The sequence below is a fragment of the Bubalus kerabau genome, chromosome 18 (genome assembly GCF_029407905.1).
Source record: "Bubalus kerabau isolate K-KA32 ecotype Philippines breed swamp buffalo chromosome 18, PCC_UOA_SB_1v2, whole genome shotgun sequence".
In the NCBI taxonomy this organism is placed as follows: Eukaryota; Metazoa; Chordata; class Mammalia; order Artiodactyla; family Bovidae; genus Bubalus; species Bubalus kerabau.
Window position 1 is genome coordinate 66,899,900 of NC_073641.1, and position 7,838 is coordinate 66,907,737.

The 7,838-nt window shown below is 40.2% G+C and overlaps 1 long non-coding RNA gene across 2 annotated transcripts; it reads right to left on the reverse strand.

Annotated features, from left to right (window-relative positions):
• Positions 1-838: 838 nt before the first annotated feature.
• On the reverse strand, positions 839-7,194 carry LOC129632924 (uncharacterized). Of its 2 annotated transcripts, none has more exons than XR_008704756.1 (3): positions 7,001-7,194; positions 3,112-3,820; positions 839-2,165 (listed from the first exon to the last, which is right to left on the reverse strand). It is a non-coding gene; the product is annotated as an uncharacterized LOC129632924 (long non-coding RNA). The 2 variants fall into 2 exon arrangements; XR_008704755.1 differs by lacking the exon at positions 7,001-7,194 and adding an exon at positions 4,615-4,725.
• Positions 7,195-7,838: the final 644 nt, after the last annotated feature.

Genomic DNA, 7,838 nt, shown 5'->3' on the forward strand with positions numbered 1-7,838 from the left:
GCCTGTGTCCCCAGCTGATGCGTACCAGAAGGTTGACTGGAACAGTTTCTATCTCCAAGTTGAAATAAATACATCCTGACCTTGGGCATTCAGTCCACTGCTTTTATGAAACATGAAGTCAATAGAAAAAGGCCCCTGCAGTTTTGATCACTTCCATGGTATTTCCTTTAGCACAGTATCCTTGTTTTTGCCAGCAGACATAACTAATTTGATCGTGCTAGGAAATTGGCTAAAGAAGTTATTTAAATATTTAAAAGAGGAATGTTGATTCCTGTTTTCAAAGCACATAAACAATTAGCAGAACTGCTAAGATAATACCACTTAGGTAATGCCAAGTTAATAATTAATGGAGATGAATCCTCAAAAAAAGTACAGGATAAAATGAGTAGAGAATCTGGGGTAGACTGCAGCACCAGGAGCAAATTCAGACTTCATAAAGCCCAGACAGGTCAGGCCTACCAGACATGCTAGTGCTTTATCTAAGAGCACTGATTCTCTTCAAAGAATTCTACCCTGACTTTAGGTTAATGGTTTCATAGAAAATCTTTATTGGGAGGAGGGATGACATTTCTCATATGAGGGAAGTAACAGGACCCCATAAATCACTCTGCCTTTGTAATTAATTTGGATATATTTTATGTATAAAGATTTAAGCCAATACCATTGCAATATTTTGAATTATTGACTGAAGCTACATGAAATATTAGCTAAGGAAGAATTAAATATTTTATTTTTTAATATTTTAATCTAACTATTTGACATGAGTTGCTTCATTTAAAAAATAGTTGGGCAATAGGAAAGGCTTTCAAACTTTATACCACCAAGGAAAACTTTATTATTTTTAATAAAAAATGGAAAGATATGGTCTATCATCCAAATTGAATTATAGTAAAATGTAATAATACTTATAAAACAGTGACATGTTCTTTATCAGACATGCAAATAACACAGGAGTATTGGAAAAAGTGATCACAGGTGTTCAGGGAAAGGGAAGATGAGGACCAAGTGCAACAATTTCATAACTTTTTAACATATGAACTCAGAGCTTGGTGAGTGATCAAACTTGATTACCTATTGCTGGAGAGTTTAGAGGGGAAAAAGGTGAATTGTCTCTTTTTATGAACATTGTCTGTGTGTTTGCATAACCATCCTATGGTGAGCTATACACAACTAAAAATGCATTGAGATTATAGGCTTTGGAAATATCACTACTTATCTTCTGCTCTGAATGGATTTCTATACTTAACATGCTCTTAAGTACTTGGTTTTAAAAATTAGTAGCAAAATTCTACTTTCAAAAATATAGCAAAATTTCCATATTTTAATAAATTGTATACCCATAATAGAGAAATCATGATGACTATTACTGATATATTCAGCCTGAAATACATCAATCAAATTCAAAATATCTACTAAACTGTCATCTTTGTTACCTTGTAGGAAGCTTCCTGTTAGAATCTATGAGAAACAGATGAGGCACTTAAAATATCTGTGAATTAATTTAAAATCCAGGTGGAAATTTCTTTCCATGGGTAGATTTTCAGAGCCTTAGAAGGAAATGTATTATAATTTTAAATTAATAATCTTAAGTATACAAGTTCTGGAAATAAGGATAACTTCTATATAATTTATTTTGTGTAAATAGTTCTTGAGGTTATAATATTTCATTATGTAACCTAGAGCTAATTGTAAATTACAGTGTCTTTACTTATATAATTCATTATGTTTATTGGTAACCATTATAAATCTTACATGCGATAGTTGCTCAGTTGTGTCCAGCTCTTTGTGACCGCATGGGCTGTAGCCTGCCAGGCTCCTCTGTCCATGGGGTTTTCCAGGTAAGACTATCGGAGTGAGCCGTTGCCATTTTCTCCTCTAGGGGATCTTCCCAACCCAGGGATTGAACCCGAGTCTCCTGTGTCTCCTGCTCTGGTAGGTGGATTCTTTACTGCTGAGCCAAATCTTACATAATAGACTTCTAAAGAGATTTTGAGTTCTTATCCAATTGTTCCTCCACACCCATGACTTTCAAGGGGGCATCTAATGTCCAGAGAGACGTGGCGATGTGTTTAATATCAAAGGGCTTGTCACCGTGGCAGAATAAGCTCCAGCTGCAATCATTCTAGTGTCCCCAACACATTTGTTCTTCTGAACCATGCTGTCTCCTTTAAGGGAATGGACTAGTTAGTATTTATTATTATTATTATCTCAAATAAACACAATAGATAAAATGTGTGAATAAGTTGATCACGTTTAGAGAAAACTGAAAGTCACCCTAATGGAAATGATGAAAATGTCTTTTATATGAGCCACTATTCTCTGGGGGAAAAAAAAAAAATGATTGCAGAAAAAAATAAACGAAAGAAATAAAAATAAGTTATTGATTTTTCCCCTCATTTTGGGAATATATGGTATAAGTAATACAACCTCCAAGTGGTGATTTAGAAGTATTATGGCAAGCTACAATCAAGTAAATCTAATAGAAAAGTGAGGTGATCCCTAAACAGTATTGTTTTTCCAGATGGAATTCAGAACAAGGAACAAAATAATGTTAACAAGAAAACGATAACTTCTCATTAGGACTGGTTTTATGATTTCTATAAACTCTTAAATAATCCTGAAACTAATGAAAAAGTTCTAAAGAGAGAATCATAATACTGTTTATTACATGATGAATAGAATATTATCTTCTTTTGTGTCACATGAAAGAAACAGCATGTGATTGAATGCCTGTTTTTCCCTAAACCAGTGGTTCCATTGTGTGCTGGCTAGACCAGCAGTATTGGCACCAACTTGGAACTCGCTAGAATTCTGACTCCACCCACCCCTCCTTAATCAGAAATTCAAGGAACAATTCATAAAATCATACTTTTAACAAACCCTCCAGGCAATCTATTGTTGTTCAGTCTCTCAGCCATGTCCCACTCTTTATGACCCCATGAACTGCAGCACACCATGCCTCCCTATCCTTCACCATCTCCTGGGGCCGCTGAAACTCATGTCCATTGAGTCAGTGATGCCATTGTCCCATTAAAGTTTGAGACCTGCTGCTCTGAATCATGTGAATATATCCATCTAAGCTCTGAAGGATATGTGAGATGAAAATAATACCATGACGCTGGGATTTCGTGCCTGTAGAATCCATGATGCTAGGGACATCTTGCTTTTCTTGCTTATGTGACAAGAGGGATAGCTCATGTGCTAACGATTGTCCTGTTGATATTGTACAGTTTCTGTCATCTGTTTCTATTTAGGATTTGTACTGATTTTCTCCCTGTTATTCAGTTTGGTCCTTAGTCACTTCTTTCACCTTCATTTCTGGGGAACATGTTGCTTCTCTTAGCATCCCTGTGAAGGAGCTTCAGTGAATAGAGCAAGTTCAGGTTTCTCTTGATGGGACCTCGGTGGAGACTCATTGGAAGTAGGGAGTTGATCTCAAAAGAAACATTTCAACAGCACGAAGTGAAAATGAGTTATAACCTGCCTCTTGATTTCCAGTGGAATATGAAGGTGCAAATTTCAGTTTACTTGCACAAAAAAAACCAGGTCAAATATTTTGTCTTTTTTTGGCATTCTTGTTCAGTCTCTCAATCATGTCCAACTCTTCGCGATGCCATGGACTGCAGCACTCCAGGCTTCCTTGTCCTTCACCATCTCCCAGTTTGCTCACAGTCATGTCCATTGAGTCAATGATGAGTCCATCTCATCCTCTGTCGCCCCCTTCTTTGTCTGCCCTCAATCTTTCCCAGCATCGAGGTCTTTTCCAACAGGTTTGCTCTTTGCATCAGGTGGCCCAAGTATGGGAGCTTCAGCATCAGTCCTTAGAAAAAATGGGAGAAGTTATTTATATCATATACTTGACAGAACTAAGACAGAATAAGTAAAAGGACAGCTAAATTCTCCTTCATCTTTCAGATTCTTGTTATCTAAATTCTCTGGGGATAATTAACAGATGATGAGCCAGGCTAACCAAGTTTATAGAATAATTAAAAAAGAGAAAACAAAGTATGTGTTAGCTCTCATTATTGCTGTCAGTAAATGCCGGGAGCCGGCATATTGCATATTGAGTGCAGCACTTTCCACAGCATCATCTTTCAGGATCTGGAATAGCTCAACTGGAATTCTATCACTGCCGGGAGCCAGCGTGAGGAGCTCCACCCATGACAAAGGTCATGAGGAAGGAGGCTCGGCATACGCAAAGGCAGGATCGAGCCTCAGGAGTCCCCCTGGAAATTCTCGAGCATCTACCCCCCAAAACCAGAGTCTGCCTACTTTCTGCTTTGTGCTTTCACCTACACCTCTGACTTTACGGGGGGCTGTCCCCCACTACCTCTCTCTGAAAAAAGAGTTGGCTTACAGCTCCAGTTAACAATTCCTGGGTGTGACAGTGTTTCAACCTACAAACTCCTTTGGAAATCCTCTAGCCTGCCTGAATAGGTTTTTCCGGCCACATGTGATTGCTCAGAGCCTCCCAACTGTGAGAGGCATGAGATGTTCTAAACTGTCTAAACACAGATTCCTTTGAGCAGTTAAAAGATTGATTAGAAATTGTATTGGTGAAGGGATTTTCACTTGTTGGGCCAATATTTGCTGCTAAGTTTCCATATCCCTTACCTGCTGTGTCCCTGGCAGTGTATTGATTAATAAAATTGGTGTAAGTAGTAGCTTTAATGTTTGTAACCTGGGACCCTTGAGTTAATTCTTTTTCTTGTTATAGCCCACCACACCTTTGCTCTGTAGGAATGCAACTTTAATGCTTTTGGAGGGTGGCTCCTGACCAATCACCTTTAGAGAAATATAAGCTTTCTGAAGAAAGGGTCTTAAAATGTTAACAGGCCTCCGGGCCAGAAGAAGATGCAAATCACCTGAACTTTTGCATATGATAAGTTTGAAAGCCTGGCTTAGATTAGGACCAGGAACTGCTGTCCTTGCATGACTCCACCCCTTCCCCCATTATCCTCTATGCATAACTTAAGGTATAAAAACTACTTTGGAAAATAAAGTGTGGGCCTTGTTCACTGAAACTTGGTCTCCCCATGTCACTCTCTCTCCCAAATTCTGGCTGAGTCTCCATCTGGAGCGCGGAACCCACCATGCTTGCTAATTATGCCTGGGCTTCTAAGATCCGACCGGGGAGGCCTCAGTGTCTCCTCTCCTTCGGGAGAACGGAAGGATGCCTGCGGCCTACGTAAGTGGTGCAAACTTCTTGTCTTGAAGTTTTATTGGTCTCCTGCGTAAACCAAGCTACTCAGCCTCTTTTCTCCACTGAATTTTCCTACTGAACTATCCTCATTCTATTACTCTTTGTATCCTTAATTAACGTGTAATTAAGCAGTTGTTTCCTGACCCTCGCCTATGCCGTCTCTCCTTCGAATACCCTGGATCAGCTGGGGCTGGACCCCGGCAAGTAAAAAGGCCAAGGGTAGAGACTTCCCTGTTGGTCCAGTGGCTGATAATCTTCCATGCAATTAATTCAGGAGACATGGGTTCTATCCCTGGTGGGAGAACAAAAAGCCCACATTCCACAGAGAAACTAAAGCTGTGCCTCACAAGTACTGAGCCTGTGTGCTCCAGAGCCCATGTGTCATGACTAGAATCCATGTGCTACAAGGAAAGATCCCTCAACTAAGACCAGATGGAGCCAAATAAACAAAACCTACTGAAAAGGGGTGGGGGCAAGGTAGACAATGGGCTAGAGGAGCTACCTGAGAAAATTTAAAATTAAGAACCACTGGCTACTAGGTGATAAGACCACCAAGAAGCATGGGCCCTTGGGGAGGAGGCTACCCTGCAGCATAGGTGTTGGGTCTGCAGGATGAAGGAGACTGATGCCTCTCCCTTCTTCCTGCATCTTACACACCTCACATACTCCTGGATAGCAGTTCTCTAAATAGACTTCCATTTATTTGGATTCAGATCTGTGACCCCTCAAGGCTCATGAGGGGTGGAAAAATTGGTGGACAGTATTTCAAACAAATTGGTGGACAGTATAACTCCTGTTTGACAAAGGTCCATGTAGTCAAAACTATGGTTTTCCCAGAAGTCATGTACGGATGTGAGAGTTGGGCCATAAAGAAGGATGAGCGCCAAAGAATTGATGCTTTTGAACTGTGCTGTTGGAGAAGACACTTGAGAGTCCCTTGGACTGCAAGGAGATCAAACAAGTCCATCCTAAAAGAAATCAGTCCTGAATATTCATTGGAAGGACTGATGCTGAAGCTGAAGCTCCAATACTTTGGCCACGTGATGCAAAGAGCTGACTCATGGGAAAAGACCCTGATACAGGGAAAGATAGATGGCAGGAGGAGAAGGGGACAATAGAGGATGAGATGGTTGGATGGCATCACCAACTCAATGGACATGATTTTGAGCAAGTTCCAGGAGATAGTGAAGAACAGGGAAGCCTGGCATGCTGTAGTCTGTGAGGGTGCAAAGAGTAGGATACAACTGAGCAACTGAACAACCACAATGACTCCTGTACAAGTAACTTCCTGAATAAAAGTTACTTCCTTGAATACAGGTGAGGCGAATTCCTGGGAGGAATCATAGATGATGGATAGATCAATAATACATATCTATAGACATGTAGATAATAGATAGATATATAGATACATAGAGAGACATTGATTGTAAGGAGCTGGTTCATGTGATGGTGGAGGCTGGCTAGTCCATAGCTACAGCGCATGCTGGTAAACTGGAAACTCCAGCAGGAAATGATGGTGCAGTGTTGTCTCAAATCCATAGTCCAGGCCAAAATAATAGAAACTCAGGCAAGATTTCTGAGTTACAGCCTTGAGTCAGAACCCTTCTATAAGAGGAAATCTCAGGGTTTCCTACTAAAGGCCTGCAGCGAATTGGATGAGGCCCATCACGTTATTGGGGCTTCCCTGGTGGCTCAGATGGTAAAGAATCTGCTTGCAATGCAGGAGACCCAGGCTCGATGCCTGAGTTGGGAAGATCCCCTGGAGAAGGAAATGGCAACCCACTCCAGTATTCTTACCTGGAGAATCCCATGGACAGAGGAGCCTGGCGGGCTACTGTCTGTGGGGTCACTAAAAGTCAGACACGACTGAGCAACTAACACCCACTTACTCACTTATCACGTTATAGAGGATAACCCTATTCATTTAAATCAACTGATTTTAAATGCTTAGCCCATCTATCAAAACACCTTCAGAGCAACATCTAGACTACCATTTGGCCAAAAACTATGCATCACAGCCTAGCTAAGCTGTCATATACAATTAACCATCACACCCAGTCACATCCTCTGACACTTCCCCATCATTCCAGAGGCCATGCTTCCAAATACCATTGAATAAGTCCCCAGGTGCTTCTTTTTTTTTTTTTTTTTCATCAGAGAGGATGTGATAAACACAGACCACATGAGTTTGTATCAATACTTGCAGAGACACAGCCTTTGCTGTCCTCTCACTAAAGAACAAGTTTTTGTTTTTGTTTAGTCATGAAGTTGTGTCCGACTCTTTGCGACCCTATGGATTCTAGTTCACTAGGATTCTCTGTCCATGGAATTCTCCAGGCAAAAGTACTCAGGGGGTTGCCATTTCCTTCTCCAGGGGATCTTCCTGACCCAGCATGCAATTAATTAAATCAAGACTTTCTTATACTTCAGCAGTTGCTTAGAAATGATATATATACTTTATACAGTTTTTTGCTTTGAGTTTAACACAGTTTTGTTATACTGAAGTGACCACTTGCTTTCATCTTTTTTTTCTTTTGACAGAAAAATAAAAACATCATTTTCATCTAATTTCTTACACATTTTAATTTGTACTTCTAGTCTTTAGTTTGGAATCATACTAACTTTCTGAGTTTCT